Here is a 16,740-nt window from a genome sequence, read left to right on the forward strand (position 1 = left end):
TCTTCCAGTTTTTGTGATTCTATGTTCAATTTTTATGTCGATGTTTCTAAATTTTTCCATGAGTGATCCTAAGAAACCGTGCCAGGTTTTAATTCTTACTCTGAATTGTGTTATGGTCTGTTTTCGTATTCGGAAATCACGAATAGTGAATAACGTATTTCTATTTTTTATTAATTTGTTACAAATTCCTTTTTGTGACATCTGACATCATAATTACCTAGGAAGAAATCAGCATATCGTTAGATACTTCTCTTTGTTTTAATATATCATTTAACATTCCAAGGAATTCTCATTTTTTCATTTTCTCCCATGGGCTATATCATTTTATGTGAGATATCTTGTCCTACAGTTTTATTCTCATTTCAGTATAAGCAGTTATTATAATATTTTCATGCTCTTTATTGGAAAACTGTCTAAATGTATAAACGACAACACTATCTATGTCATCGAAAAAATTATCTCTGTAGATACTGATCCACCAAGATGGAATTTCGGGAACTGTTGGTGATAATCATACTGAACATATTATTTACGCTATGACCACACCAACCCACACAACTGCACTAGCTGACGCACATTTCGACAGCCAAGTTATCACCTGAGGGTAAATTGTTTACTTTTAGTATCGTAATATGCGCGTGTAATTGTGAGTTTCATGTAGTGGTAGTGTAAATAATGTGTTTAGTACTCATCCACATTTTTATTCTAGAGTAAAAACTGTCAGAATTTTAGTATTATTGATTTAATTATAACTATTATACGCAGTCAGGCTATTAAATAACGAGACTGCGCGCCTAGATGGCGCCCCAGACGGGTGGGGTGAAAAACGTTGGGTATCTAGATATGTTGTCTATGCACGTTTCGGTCACTATTATAGTATTTGTGCAGTAGCGGTTTGGAACTAACGTGTTTTTTTCTCGTGCCGAAAACCATGTGTGACGAAAAACATGAGCAACGTATCAAGCGCTTTAGTGAGGGCCGAGAGAGCAAATCAAAATTCAAGGCAATGTTGATCGTTTTTTTTTTCGACATTAACGGTCAGACTCCAAAGGGTCAGACTGTCAGCCAGACTTACTAATTGTCAGTTTTGGCAACACTGCGAGTACGAGTTCCTAACAATCGGCCCGAGATGTGGAAGAACAGCTTGAATCGTATTTGACCAGTAAGCACACGTAATCACTAGATTTGGCACCGTGTGACTTTTTTTTGCTTCCGAATAAAAAATCTGGTTTGAGTCGATGAAAGCGGTAAAGCAAAAAACTACAGAGCTCCTAAAGGCTCTCACCAAAGACTGCTTTAATTAACGGAAAAAACGTATACAAAAGGTGTGTAGCGAGAAAAGGGGAGTATATTGAAGGGGAGTATTCGAATGCAGAATAATTTTTAAAATAAACCCTATTTCGTAACCAGTCTCGTTATTTAGCCAGATCTCGCATAGATGGTAAAACACACTTAGATATAATGATATGAAGTATGTTAATATTCAAAACGAAAACAATATGACTTGATCGTCTGGTGCTTTATTTCATTTTAAATTCAAAATTAATTTGTATACAACGTTAAATTAGTCGTTTATGCTAAAAAGTATCCATTGAAATATATAATTTTCTTCTGGATACGGTTATTTTTTTATTGAAAATTTTTGTAAATATTACAAAGTTTGTTGTAACTCGCTTTCTCTGAAGAAGTGTGCCAAGAACATTGACACCGAGAAGTTTTGTTAAAGCTGTAATTTCTCATCAAACAAAATACGAGTAATTATAAGTGTAAATTTGATGTAGCACATCACAAATTATGTAATAAGAGGTTTGACATGAACGTTGAACTTGTTCGTGACAGAAAAAAATGGTAGTAAAATTAGCTATTACTCATGTGTTGTCATTTAAGATGTCAAATTATCATTGATGTTGTTTTCCACCTTCCTTTTTTTACACCTGTGATAGACGTAATGGATGACCCGTGTGAAGTTCAGGATATTTAAATAGAAACATATCAATTTGTTTACCCATAGCAGCCATAGCAGATTATTTGTGTCAACTTTTTGTATGTGGAATATTTACAATTCTGATTATTTGAAAAAAGTTTGATGTGGCATGATGTGATTACAGTGAAAAATTTTCTCAATAAACCGTAAACGTTGTGGATGTCTTTATTTTTGTGACTGATATTGACTTAAGAGCTAATTAATGCAGCCTGTGCAGATCAGAAGAAATAGATGATTTGCAGCTTATTTTAGAAAATTTATATCTTTCCGGTATGATGATTCTGGCTTTTTTGTTCGACGATATCACTTGATATCATTTCCCAGATGGATGTTATGGTGAATAGTCAAGGAACTTTTTAGCATCGAATGAATAGCCTATAGTAAGGGCAACTTGTAAATCTTCAATTCCACAAATTACATGTTTTATCATAAGAAAATTAAGTGGTTAGGTTAGGTTCTCTGCCAATCTATGAAATAAACATTATAATTCTCTTTTGACTTTGTAGGTAGCAAAATTTTTGTAGTGATAGCTCCAATATGTTAGATATATACCTATTTCGACTCAATCAAAACACTTGTACTGGTCATAGTATTCATTTTGTACGCGAAACAGAATACGATATAGAAATTGACAGAATGCCCAAAATGGCATCATTAATGTTTGTTTAATTACATTTTGATAACTGTTATCACTTATATTTTCTTAGTAATGTGATAGTTGTAGTTAATCTCAATTATTTGGTGGAAAGGAACGAGACTTGTTAAAGTCAATCAAATACTCCTATATACTTTAAATTGTGGAGAGTATAAATAAAAACTTTTTTCTCCTTCTAACGGTATATTGAACAAGGTCCGCCAATGGATAAAGCTCGAACGCGGAACTACGTACCGAGAATGTTCCATAATTCATAATAGTATTGTGGAATTATTATTTCATTATTACTAGTATATAGATCCCTTCGCTTTAAAATATTACGTTGCAGAGCACACTTGGTTGGGCTCATTTCCTGGATTTTTACGGTTAACAAGTTCGTTAGAACAAGTTTACAAGGAGGCTCTCGTAAGATCTATCCTTTTATAGAAAACTTGGATATTTATTCAGTTTAGGAAATAATAGTATTTATATGTCAAAGAAATAAATTATCTAATTTCGATGTACATTAAATTGATAGGTCGATATGCACAAACAAATTTTGATACAGAAATTAGTTTCTATCTTTTTCTGCATATAAATTATCATTCAAAATTTACATGATACTAATAAGACAAATGCATATATTCCTCTATAAAATGAAGGAAAGAAATATCGGAAAAACAAAGTATATCCACACAATGTAGCACCTGTCTCTATATAATTTATTTTTTTAATTTCTTAAACTTTTTGATATGTTTATGTTTATAAATCGTCTTGATTTTAGGTCTTTTCTTGTTTGAAAATAAGTTTCTTTTTCAATTTTTTAAATACAAATAAAAATTTAACGTTTGAACCTTTTATGGTCTTTGTCAGATTATTTTATATTTTCTTTCTCAGTAGTATTTGTCGTATACATCGATTTCTTAAGAATATTGAAAGTTTGTTGGCAGAAATCGGAATTTGGAGATAATATTTCAGGAGGAATTTTAGTTTTTTACTTAAATTCATTCGTTTTGAAGATATTTACAAACTTTTTTATATACTGAGGAATTACACAAAGGAAAATTTTGGAATGGATCGTATCTGAAAAAGAAATGACTGTGTTGGATATATATACAGGGATCGTACAACTTGTTTCCGGAATTTGAATATTTGGTATTGAATTGAATTCATTTAAGTTGAGAAGGAAGGAAGAACCAACTTCAATTGTCGCTGTTTCTCTAGCTGTAAATTGATTTATGGTTAATTAGTTTGAAGATAAGGTAGAGACTTTGTACTTGGATAGGCATAGGGTGATAAAAGATGGTTTTTGTTTGGGTATTGTCCCGAGACAATAAAAAATTCTTAGAAAGAAATAAGATCCATTTTTAAATATATTTGATGTGTTTTTGTGCTGTGATGTATTTCGAATTTTGTGTCATTAGACTAGGGTATCATATTTGGAATCGTCTTTGAAGATAGTGTGGTTTGCTTTGAGTTGATGGGCGGTGTGAAGTGGGTACTGAGGAATAAACTTCATAGAAACGATTTGTGAAAATTGATGGTTATGGAAAAAAATATTATTGTAGACGTATCAAATATATAGTCCATATAATATAAGAATTGATACACGTCATTTAGTAAGTATGAATTTGATTGAACCTGTCAAAATTTCATAATTGTTGAACAGAGAAAATTAAAAACAATGATATATGATAAGTAAATATTTAAGTTACCCTTTGCTAAAATGTGAATATTATGAACACATTTCCACTGTTTTGAGCTAAGCGTGAAGCTTTCACGACATTTGTTTGATCATTGCAATGAAATATTACAAAATTTACGATATTATAGAAAAAACAAGTTACGGTAAGCTGTAGTGTTAATATCAAGTTTCAAGACAGTTACATCATTGATGACGTGCATCAATTTTTATATTATATGAGCTATATATTCTCTTTAATCACTGTATTAATATTTTTTTTGTTTGAATTTTCTAAGGGCGAGAGTAAAGATTCTAACTATATATTGAGAATTTTTTAATCTATTTTCAATAGGAAAAAGTTGAATCTTCCCTATTTTTCAGAACATTTCTACTACTTCTACAAGTTCTTACGGTTGGTTGAGTTTTCTCAACACTTGTTCACTTATTTACTATTGAAATGTTGTTGGGAATGTCAAGGTTCGGTTTCAACGGTTTCCTCTTTGTCTCCATGACAAACTTTTGACTATTTTAAATAAAACAATTATTATAGTACTTAACGACACTAATTGCTTACCTAATTACTCTATGTCGACATACAATAGGTAGAAAGGAATCGGTGAACCGAAATAAATGAATCATTTTCAATATTTATCAAGTTAAATCAAAGGAAATGGTAGATCAGTATTACAAAATATAATCAAAAATGACTTGAAAGTTCATTGAAATTATTAGACGTTCACCTATAATTACCAGATTAAAGGTAAAGAAAAATTTTTCTAGGTACGTATTTTTGGCATAAAGCCCTGATTGATATTACCGCTTTTATCTTCATAGTGAATCATTTATACTTATATACAAGGCTTTTGATGGAGTCTTGTTCGAAACGCATGTCTAACAGTCATTATATTTGGATTTTCTGAATCAACAATACAATCAAAATCTTCGAGATTTGCAATCGAAATATGAATTTGTGCAGAGGGCATGTGGGCGCTATAATCTTCTATGGTTTCAGTATTGGTTAAAGTGAACAAAAAAGTCTTGAGCAGTTGCCACGCGGATTTGGTGAGCAATCGTATTTGAAAAGGAACGGGTATCGCTCGATGATGGGGGATGTGCTTTAGGGACTATTCTTCATTTACTACATCTAATATGCACTATATCTAATATGCACCTATCAAACGGTTTAGGTAACTCTTGATATTGGATCAGAAACGATAAACTTAACTTTACATGATCATCATATTAAAAAAAAAGTTTCTCGTTGGGTGCCACATACGCTTAACTATTTAGGCATAGAGAATAAGAAACACGCGGGAAACATTAAAAACGATATTTAATGATGTCCATCGTATTCTTTCTAAAATGGTAACAGGTGATGAAATATTTTTGAAGGCATTCCAAAAGAAGACTGGGTTCAAGCTTTTAAGTAAAGAAAGCTTTGGTTACAAAAGTACTTTGATTTAGGTAGTGAATACTTGAACATAAATAAAATGATTTTATTAAGAAGACTTTTGGTTTTCTTTTATCTCAATATACACAGCGCCACCAATATATTCCAAAAACATGAAGTAGAAATTTATTTCTGTCCTCTGAATTGTAATATTGTCCCGCCTCTGAAATTCAGATTATTCAAAATAGACTTTTTTAATATTTGTAACGTTTTTCAGTTTATTTCTCTGAAGCACTTGACTAGTATTCTAAAGTAAATTTTTTTGATATTGAATATTCAAAGTTATTAGCAATCTAAAATCAAGCTTTCTTAATTAAGTATTGTAGTACTAACAGAAAAGTTTGAATAGGTACTATTTGAAAACATGGAGATTGAATTAGAGTAATCACTAAATTAGGAGAATTATTAATATTAAGGGACTTGGAGATAGAAGATTATAGAGATGTAATACCATCCTGTATACGACAAACTATATTCCGTTACTACAGAAATAAAGAATCGCATACACAAGATATGAATCCTATAGATAAATTCAATGTATGCAACGGTAGGTGTTAACTAAATGCATGTACCATTACTAGCAATATTGTACGAATGCGTTGATAAAGGTCTTGATTCAAAAGTTAACTGACATCTGGTTTATGCGAAGAAAATATCGAACAAATAAAGAACAGATGAAACGATTATTATAAACCGTATGTTGTTAATATGACCTTTTCATAGTTGGACCAGTTGTCGACAGACAAAGATATATGACATCTCAAAGGTGGTCTTAACGACAAAAAAACCTGACGCATATCAGGAAAATATTAAAAATGCCCATTGGCATTTGTACTTACTATGCAGTACACAGAATAGTGAACACCTGCGATGTTAATACATTACTACAGAAATACGAGGTTTACTAAGTTTTGAGAGATAAAAATAAGAACCAATATTAATAATTGGATAAGCCTTTATTGTTTTCTGAAATATTTTCCATCAAGATCAACATACTTTTGCATGCGTTTGAACTATTTGTCGAAACATTTTTTCCATTCCGATTGAGGTACCTCCAAAACATATGATTTTCATGGATCAACCGCTTCTTCAGGTATAGAAAAACACGTTGATGTCGCAATTTATTTTTAATCTGCGTACAGCGGATGATCGATACTTGGGAGCTTGCATGGAGAATGATGCGTCTTCAATTTTTGTTGGTTTTGGCTCGTCTTGATCCATTCAGCAGATTGATATTTATTTTCGGGTTAATTTGCATAGATCCATGATTCGTCGCCTGTCACGATCTTATAGACATTGGTAGCCAAATGTTTACGCAAATGTATGCGAGTGGAGCTAATGTACAAGTATGCCCCAATCTCACGGTATGTTACATGACGATCTAGGAATATCAGTTTACACATAGCATCAATGTCTCCTGGCCCAACAGCCAATTTTTGATGACCTTCACGAAATTCATCCTGTAGCGAAGTACGACCATGATTGAATTCGAATAAACAGCAAAAGACGGTGACTTTAGATGGTGCTTGATCATAAAAAGTCGAAGTGGGATGATTGACACCCTGCTGTTGGTTTACTCCACTTCGAAAGTAAAAAAAACATCGCACGAAGATGTTCGCGATTTAATCCGATTTTTTTACCAAGTATTTCAAGCATTCGTATGGCAACACATTCTGAAAACTTTCACAACTAAAAATGTCAAACTTTATGATGGTACTATCAGATTTTACATATTCACATCACTGTTGCCATAGCTCAAAAGATAAGTAGCGACACTGGTAGTAATATTTTAGAATAAAAGTATGAATAAACTAGGTGGGGGAGTTTTCTAAGATACAATTACTTATACTACAGCTATTTTAACTAGTATGTGACAAGTTTCAAAACATACCAGTTTCTTTCTGCTTCTATAGCCGTTTTATTGATGTCATGTTTACATTTACTGTCTTGAAATGTGGATAATAAACAACGTATCAGCTTTCACCTTCATTTTCCCCTGGATTTAGCCAATTTGTTATTTATTGAGAAGAATAAGCTTATGACTCTGACCCTGGGACATTTCTTAAAGGGAACCAGTGATTCACCTTCTCCTTAAAAGTAATAGTCGAACATAAAGGTCCTAGTAATGATTTTATGAAATTGTGAGAGGTTTGTATTATAAGGGAACAACTCTAAACTTCAAACTCTTCAAGAGGGTAGTGTTACGTTAGTAAAATGATATACGAGGTAAAAAACCTGAACAATAGATTTATAGTTTTTTATTCATAATGTCAACGAAACGTATTCGTCTATTTTTGGAAGCTATCCACAAAATCAAATTTAGCAATAAACAACTTCTAGTTTTCTCAAAAAATAAAAAATATGCCGAAAGTAAAAAGTTTTTCCTGAATTTAGAAATGACATTACAAAATATGTCATAAAAAACTAGGGTATTCATTTTGGGGTGATTAGAGCAAAATTTTATTTTAGTTATTTTTCATCATACCTCGTATCAGTTTGGTGTCATGTATCTTATATAATGATTGAAATCTAAGTAAAGGGAAGTGTGAATTTCTTTAAAAAAATAGTAAAAGTGATTGGAATAGTTGGAATTTAAGAGAAGGTATGAAATCATATGGATATATAGAAGAAAGAAATATCAAAGGGAGAAAATTTGCGCATTCACAAAGCATCCAATGTTGAAATAAATAACCACACGCTATAATTCGTCAAACTTCTCTTTGTATTTTCATTTAGTTACTGAATTGTGACTTATTTACGTGCCGAACATTATAGTGCAATTTTAAAATATCTTAAGAAGACCCTGAATCGATAAAAATTCACTACATATAATTTTTGGAATAAAATATATGTTTAATAATATTTTTATTCAGGTTGATGATAGCTTATTTCGTTGTTGCTTAAAACGTTCATCATTTTCAGAATAGAGAATGAAAGACTTAACGAGATTTAATCGAGAAACAGTTGGAGCGAAACATCTGTCTTGTTGTTTTATTCCATTTCCAAACCTTCAAGTTAACCGCAATTGTAATAGCCAGTACAGTAAAACATCATATCATTTATGTTTTTTAGTAAAGTGATTCTCCCTATGATCTTATGATTTGTTCAGGACTTATTGCTATCGTCCATTCAAAGCTGAATTTTTGCCCAGGTATCAATTTTATGAATGAAGTGCTGCAGCTGTGCTATGCTAACTGTGTCGGAGAAATTCATGTTCGGGGAATATTGGACAGTGATATAAACCGTGATACTACTCATTAAGAGCATATAGTAAATGGGACACATTCCAGGAGAATCCGAAAGAGCTCTTATCGAGCTAATTTCGACTTTACCTAACCGACGAAATTTAAAGATAACCTATTATTCTCAACAGTGTCAACTTTGTTCCTAGAATTTGGTTTTCCTTGCGATTGCGATTTTTGACTTATTTTAGCCGCTTAAAACGTTTATGAGATTCAATGTAGGCTTTAATAACTATTTTAAGCTCTAAGAAATAAAGAAATTTCAAAGGATTTTATTGTGATAGTGTATGGTGTTATTGTTTATGCTATCAGAAAGCAAAATCACGGATCTAGATAGGTATCTGGTGATTACATTATTGTGGGGGTGCAGGAACGTTTGATTATTGTGAAGAAATAATTTAGATTCAGTAACAGGCAAATAATTGTCCATTTTCTTGTACAATTTTTAATAAATATGGTACACAATGGCAGAATTATTATTATTTTGTTACATAACTCCACTCATGTGATTGCAGCCAATTTAAGATTTATTCAATTAGATTTATTTTTAAGAATAAAAAATATCAATAATCAACAAAGAATTTTTGACCACCACTCGAAATAAACACATGTTACAATCCTTTCTCAACAAAGATTCGTTGTAGAAAATTAGAAATTTGCAAAGCCTCGTTACACTATTTTTGAACGGGATGAATTGATAGGGTTGTTTTCATTAAAGTATATAAAATTTTGTAGTGGGTGGGACCACAATTCACCTGGGGGTGACTGATACTAATCGTAAGATAACACACAAAAATATTACAAACTTGACCTTTTTCAACAGTGAGAGAAAACTGAATTTTTAATGTATGTTTACTTCTAATACCCAACAAAATAATGATGAAATATTGACTCTATATAAATCTGTATTCAAGCCTATTCAATGACCTCAATTTTCAATCCAAGTTTATAATACAAACACTAAGCCTACATCTGAATAAACTACATTTTAATCATAACATTTGGTAGATGTTTTAATCTTTATTATAGAAGATCAGAACCCATCGTCGAGCACATCCTATCTAAGAGATTAGGCAGCTTTGGTTTTTGCCTACAACGGCAAACATCAATCGCCTTAGTAGCTTAATACCTCCACACGTTTTGGAGACGCAACGTTTAGTATCGATCATAACTGAAAAAACTTTATTACATATATACATTAACTGTATCCAATCTATAGACATAATCTGTTAGATAAAATGCATCTGATTATATTATGATTTCATTGTTTATGTTTTAAGACGAATAAATATGTCGAGTTCAGTCAGTCTATATTATTGGATCTTGCTGAAGCTATTGAGGATAATGGAGATGAGGCAAACACTAAATCACAAAATAGTGTTGAAGAAAGCGAGGAGGACTTCGAATACTTCCAAAAAAGTACAATCTAATATGATTTTTATTTAGGGAAGGGAAGTTGTTTCAGATTGTTGACACTATATTTTATCCGATAACATCTTAGAGTGATTAGTCAACTCCACAAATATTCAGATTAGGAATATTCAATCGAATTTTAAAATAAAAGGACGCTAAAATTACGAATCTGGTGGAATTCGAAGCTTTCATTAGACTGCTTTAACATATAGATGATTTCAGAAGCGATGGGCAATCGTTAAAAGAACTGGTGTTGAAAGACGGTGATTGGACAGATTGACGTGAAGACGGTTGATTTGTTTGAACTGTTCGTAGAAAATTGTCAAAAATCGTATCCTCTGGGACGAAATAGTTTAATCAGTAATTCAAAGAGGTTTCGTAGAATATGCTCCTTTAGACATTTTGTTTCATCAAAATAAACAAGTATGGTTTCAAAATTTTTATATCGTTGGTCGCGAAATTACTTTATTCCTACAAATTGGAGATTTATACTTAAATAAAAAACGGAAGACTATATAACAATGTTAGTAGTGAACCTTTTCGATCAGACATAAATATTATACGAGTATACCATAGATACAGTTTCTGAGGTTAAATAAATTGTCACTTCTTGGAAATACTGAAAAATAAGCTCAGGATCTCGTAAATATAGATCAAGAGCTCAAATTATACTCAGAATTGATATTTGGATAATACTTGTGATATTTTTGCAGCACTCGTCCTCCGTGGAAACGTCTACCTTCGAGCGTGGAGTTTGTAGAAAAAGTAGAATACGACAAAAAAATGTCCCGACGAACCAACATCTTCCAGATTAAGGTCATATATCATTGTTGGCATTTTGGCTAATGAATTTATGAGTTATCAGGTTACACGACAACCGCAGAGACACCGACGAGAATTAGTCACAGTTATTCTTTCTTAACAACTTATTTTCAAAATAATTATTAATTTTATACTGAGTATATACTATGACGACAAAGTCGTGGAAGGAATGGGCGAAGATCTAAGAGATGCTTACAATTCAAAAAAATCTGGGGAAGACTCAGATTAAAATCAATATAAGAGTTATTTTAATAGCTTATAACACACAACAGACATGCCTTTTGGAAAGGTCGTTTTGTTTCGAGTAAGTGCGATAAAAAAAAACGCGTATCCATCCGGGATGCCTATTGAGCTTCGATAGTTCATATCTACCTATGACCAAGATATTTCGACACCTTCATGCTACGATGGTAGCTGAAGATGGATGCTCTAAATGCTTAGAATTGAGAAAAGTAAACTATTCAAACTAATATACTCTAGATATTGTTTATTTTTGATTATAATCAAAATCCGTGATTTGTGTTATGATTTCTTAATTGATAATAATAACGTAGACTTCTATGATTAATTAATCGTATTTCGATATTCATAACATCTCTAATTAACGGTTTTATTGTTAAAATTTTGTTTTCTCCTATTAATTCTGATCAAATGATTGGTTTAATAATTTCATCCTCATCGAAAATTGCGTGTAAATGGTGTGAAATGATTAATTGATCAGGCAAATTAAACTTTCTTTCTATTTAAATCTAGTTACAATCAAAATGGTTGCAAATTGATCTCCGATAACTTAAATGTTAGTCGAATGTTTACAAAATGGGGTGGAAAATAACGAACCAGAAATTTCAAGTTTATTTCGACTTCCTCGACATCCTATCTTGAAGATTAAAATCCGATATGTAGCAACGTATATTATAGTTTGTTTCAAAAATCGGAAGTTTGATGTCAAAATGTGACCATGAACGTTTATATGGGCATGTTTTATGAAGTTACAAAAATGACCGTATATCCTTCTTCAATTTCGAAAATAAGATAAAGATATTGTTAATATCTTTATAACGTTAAGAATCCTTGTCATGGGACCATGAAGCTATATTTTTGGATCAATAATTTCAAATATCGAATAGTCGACATTACATAACATATCGAAATTGTTTTTGGTATAATGTATAAAATATAAAAATAATGAAATGCAAATTTTAAATATTTTAAATTATAAAAAAGCACAACAATCGAAAAAAAAAAGATCATTCTAAAGGATTCGAATTTGAAAATAGAAATTTCCAACAATGTACCATCACAAACAATGAGAATGTTAATCACTTAAATTCCTACTGACGAGGCTGAAGAAACAAAACAGATTCGATTTTCATCGTTTGGATGATATATCTTTGAAATCAAGACGTCTTATTATATTTTTTTATTAAGAGAACACAAATTTATTTCTGTTCTAACAATCTGATCATGAAGATCAATAAGCAACCTGTAAATAAATTCTTGAATGTCAAGAGTATTATATCTCAGTATCCAATGATTTTAGCAACACTACCGTTAACGTGTTACGCAAGATTCGCACAATACTCTCCTTTTAACTATCCTCGTCATTTAAGCTATTTCACTAACTCAAATGCCTTAACTCTATAGAGCCTTCTAGCTGAATTGGCAGTTTCTACATCGATACCAACGATGTTCCTTAATACCCTATTTCGGAAACGTTGTATCATTTGAATATTACTTATATTAGCACAGCCTTAAAACTGTCCAGACATTTGTAGAGAAACAGTTGGTTGAATATGGACAATTTGGACTCTATCTTAAATACATTACATTTATTATCATTTTTTATTAGGCCTTTGTGTTGTTTTTTGAAATTCTCCAGTGAAATCTTGCATCAATTGTGATATTCCCTAGCGTTGTTACTCTAAGAAATTTAAGTATTGTCTGTTGTTACTAGGATATTTTGATTTCGCTTTTTTAGGATTTACGTTTGTAATCTTTTGGAGAACTAGGTCTAACTACTTAAATCTCCTTTTGCTGGTTCATAACAGTCTTGTACTTTTTGGTTTGGTTTTTCTGATTATTCCCTAACTCTATTTGCTTTTTACACATTATCTTGTACCCAACACTCATCTTTTTCCTTAATTGGTGAGTTATGAGTAATGGATCTTTCTTGAGGAATCTCCCCGAATCTCCTCAGAAAACCCATGAAATGCAAACTTTCAATTATTTCCAAATTTTTGTTTTGTATTCCCGATCTACCTGAAAATTTTGAAAAAAAAACATAGGAGTAGATTTTGATTCGTGACCAGAGGACACTACTTTCATAATATTTGGAAGATCTAAATCTTGAAGATGATCTATTTGGTATCGAATTTTCAGAATAGGTTCTTTGAGTGGCTAAACATTGAAAACCAAAAATTTGGACTACACTTATTGTAGGATCTTGAATTGTCTCAGTTTGTATAAAATTTTTATACAAGGTGTATAAATCGTGAGGAATGCCACATTAATTCTTTTTGAGAGCTTGAAGAGACTACCGTGTATACCGGTTCAAATAACTGAAATTAATATGGATTTTCCAATTTCTCCGCTGATTCTAACGATAAAACCCAACGGTTCAAGAGTTTATATAAGATAATTACTCAACAATTCCAATATTATTCATCAAGAATCAATTATACAAACATCTAGTTACGAGATTATACAATATGCTGGTATACAGGTATTTGTATGCAGTCGACCTTTTGTATTGAAAGTAAATTGATTATTCCTCTGAATAATAACGATATAAAATTTTCTATGATTAATAGTGTAACTGTAATCAAATCTTTAAGGTTATTATGATACTTTGTGCCTCTATAGAAACATATTTATAAAAGTAAACATGATTTTCATCCATTCAATGTAGAGGGGTATTACCACTATTAAAAATTGTTACTAATATTCAATGATTCGTGAAAGCTAATAGATAAAAAATTTTACACATGTATTATAAATAAATATATTTAATTTCAATTAACTATGAGTAGATTCAGGTTTCGCAGCTTTTATAACGATTATAGAAAATAAGTGGCACACTTTGTAGAATTTTAATTAATTAGTTTCATATACAAGGCGTGGATAGAACATTGAATATATTAGATTGAAATGTTGGAAGTGTTTGTATTATACTTTGATGCACTAGATAGATGTTCTAACATTACAAGTCAACAATTCCATCCAAGAAATGAACATCTTCAAAATATATGTCACCGTTGATAGCTCCAACTTTCTTCTGTTATACTTTGGATTTTGGAGAAACTATTAATTATACATTCCTATCTGTTTTTATTCTGAATAAAATTCTCTACCTATATTGCTTCAGATAAATAACCACTAGGTGAATATTCAATATCAGAAAGTTTTTTAGAATTATTTACTAAATGTAAACATAAGTTGATTATTGAGAATGCCAAATAGTATATCGATTAGAAAATTCTCTTTGTATTTATCTTATATTTATTTATGAGAGTCATGAAGATATAACAACATGAGAGGATATGATGAGAAAATAATGAAATATCGTTATGCGTTATTATTAGAATAGATCTCTCATTTACTAACCAATAAATGTAAATACTAGACTTACCTGATAAAACTATCCGAAAGAAAAATAATCCATTAAGACAAAGTTAACAGTCAAAACATAATCACATGAAACAATCAAGTCACAATCAGAATTAGGCGAAATTTTTTATTTTTCAAAACCACGTCAAAAACAAATATTGATAAAGAGTTTGAGAAAGTCTGTCTATTGCACCGAAACTAAGGAAATCTAAAACTATATCCAAAATCTCAAGATACGTCCAAACTATCAAAACTCTATCGACGAATGTTTCCAAATGCAGTTTGAAAAAATATCTTTCCCGCACCGCTCCGCAGCACGAGAAAAAATATAATCTGTGAGTGTAAAATTTGCCGGTGTGTGTGCAGCGTATAAAACACCTGTTAAAACTAAAGCCAGCGAGTCGCACGAGCACCTTCTGGTCAGGTGAATGGATGTTGTATACGGGGAGTTATACCCGCTAGAACTAGGCGAGCGGAGAAATTATCGGGGAGCGCAGTAACTGCACCAGAGATATACCATACGAAAAGAAATGTTAAATAACGTCTGATCAAAAGGAAATTTTCAACATTCTTTTTATCTTTATCCGTCAGTTAAATAAATTGAATTTACCTCAAAGTAAAATTATTCCTAACTAAACGTATGATATACAGGATGTTTCTAAAGTCACGTGACAAAATTCAAGGGTTATTGTTCGTATGAAATTAAGATGGGTATTTTCTATAATTAAATTTCATCAGACCATGCCTTTCCGAGATACCATTATTAAAATATGATATAAAAAATGAGTTTCAGTGATTTTAGAAACTTAAAATTCTGTAACTCTCGTTTCATGCATTTGCAAAGGATTAACCACCGTTTTTTTTTTTTTTTCAATATTCCTTTTACATTATACGAGGGTGATATTAGCGGCCCTTACTTTATTTGATATCAATTTTTTTTTCAAAATGGAGTTTAATGAAATATAATTATAACTTAAAGTGTTATTTTCGTTAAAAATATTAAAAACAAGGTAGAGGTGGTCATTTCCAGTAATTATCATGAATCGTATTACATTTTACATCTTCACTGTTTTTCATTCAATTTATCACAAGATTTGATATGAAATAAAATGATGGTGCTTCACGTGGACGACATCGCAATTACAACGAGGTACACGACAGTGGAAAAGACTCTAAAACCCATCAAACGACATAAAAGAGTCCAATCGACAAACAAAGCCAAACCTCTGGGCATGATATTGGACCAATGTCAATTGCAACGAACATGTTGGAAACTCAATCGAAGGCAATACTTTGCAGTTTAAGCATATTGTAGAAACAGTGAACTTAAGACCAATACCAAATTCAAGTTATCAGGAGTATCATAATAATGATAATCACATATACAACCTCAGTAGCATGGGGACAATTGCGAAACGAACAGGAGAAAATTTCAGATCCACAGGAACATAACGAGGAAATATACATCCAAATTAGATACCTAAGGGAAATACGGAAGATCGAGGAGACAATTGGATCGATAGACTAGATCTCCCAGAATTTCCCACAAAACTAGGAAGGGACAGAGAGTACGCTGAGAATGTGACGCGAAATAGAATTAAGAACTGTACAATGTCAGAAAGTGGTGGAATGTCCTTTTAGCATTTGGTCTAAGGTGGGTGTTCAAATGAGTCTTTGATTATATTTGTGTACATTTCCAATTTTCATTACAAACTCACACAACTCTAATTCATTTTAAACTTGAAACTCTGTTTCAAAATTATTATAATTTCTACGTGAAAATTAATATTTTTGCACTAATATATACTTCTGAGGTTTGATACTTAATATACAGGGTGTTTCTAAATTCATGTGACAAAATTCAGGAGGTGATTGCTCGTATGAAGTTAAATTTTTAGTAACGTT

The 16,740-nt window shown here is 31.4% G+C and overlaps 1 protein-coding gene across 1 annotated transcript in view; it reads right to left on the minus strand.

Moving 5' to 3' along the window:
• The window catches only part of LOC130891504 (uncharacterized), an 88,710-nt gene extending 73,434 nt beyond the window's left edge, over positions 1-15,276 (minus strand). The window contains exon 1 of the mRNA XM_057796300.1: positions 14,858-15,276. The gene's annotated coding sequence lies outside the window, so the exon portion shown is untranslated. The remainder of the gene's footprint in view (positions 1-14,857) is intronic.
• Between the last annotated feature and the right edge of the window lie 1,464 nt (positions 15,277-16,740).

Source organism: Diorhabda carinulata, chromosome 3, assembly GCF_026250575.1.
Source record: "Diorhabda carinulata isolate Delta chromosome 3, icDioCari1.1, whole genome shotgun sequence".
Lineage (NCBI taxonomy): Eukaryota > Metazoa > Arthropoda > Insecta > Coleoptera > Chrysomelidae > Diorhabda > Diorhabda carinulata.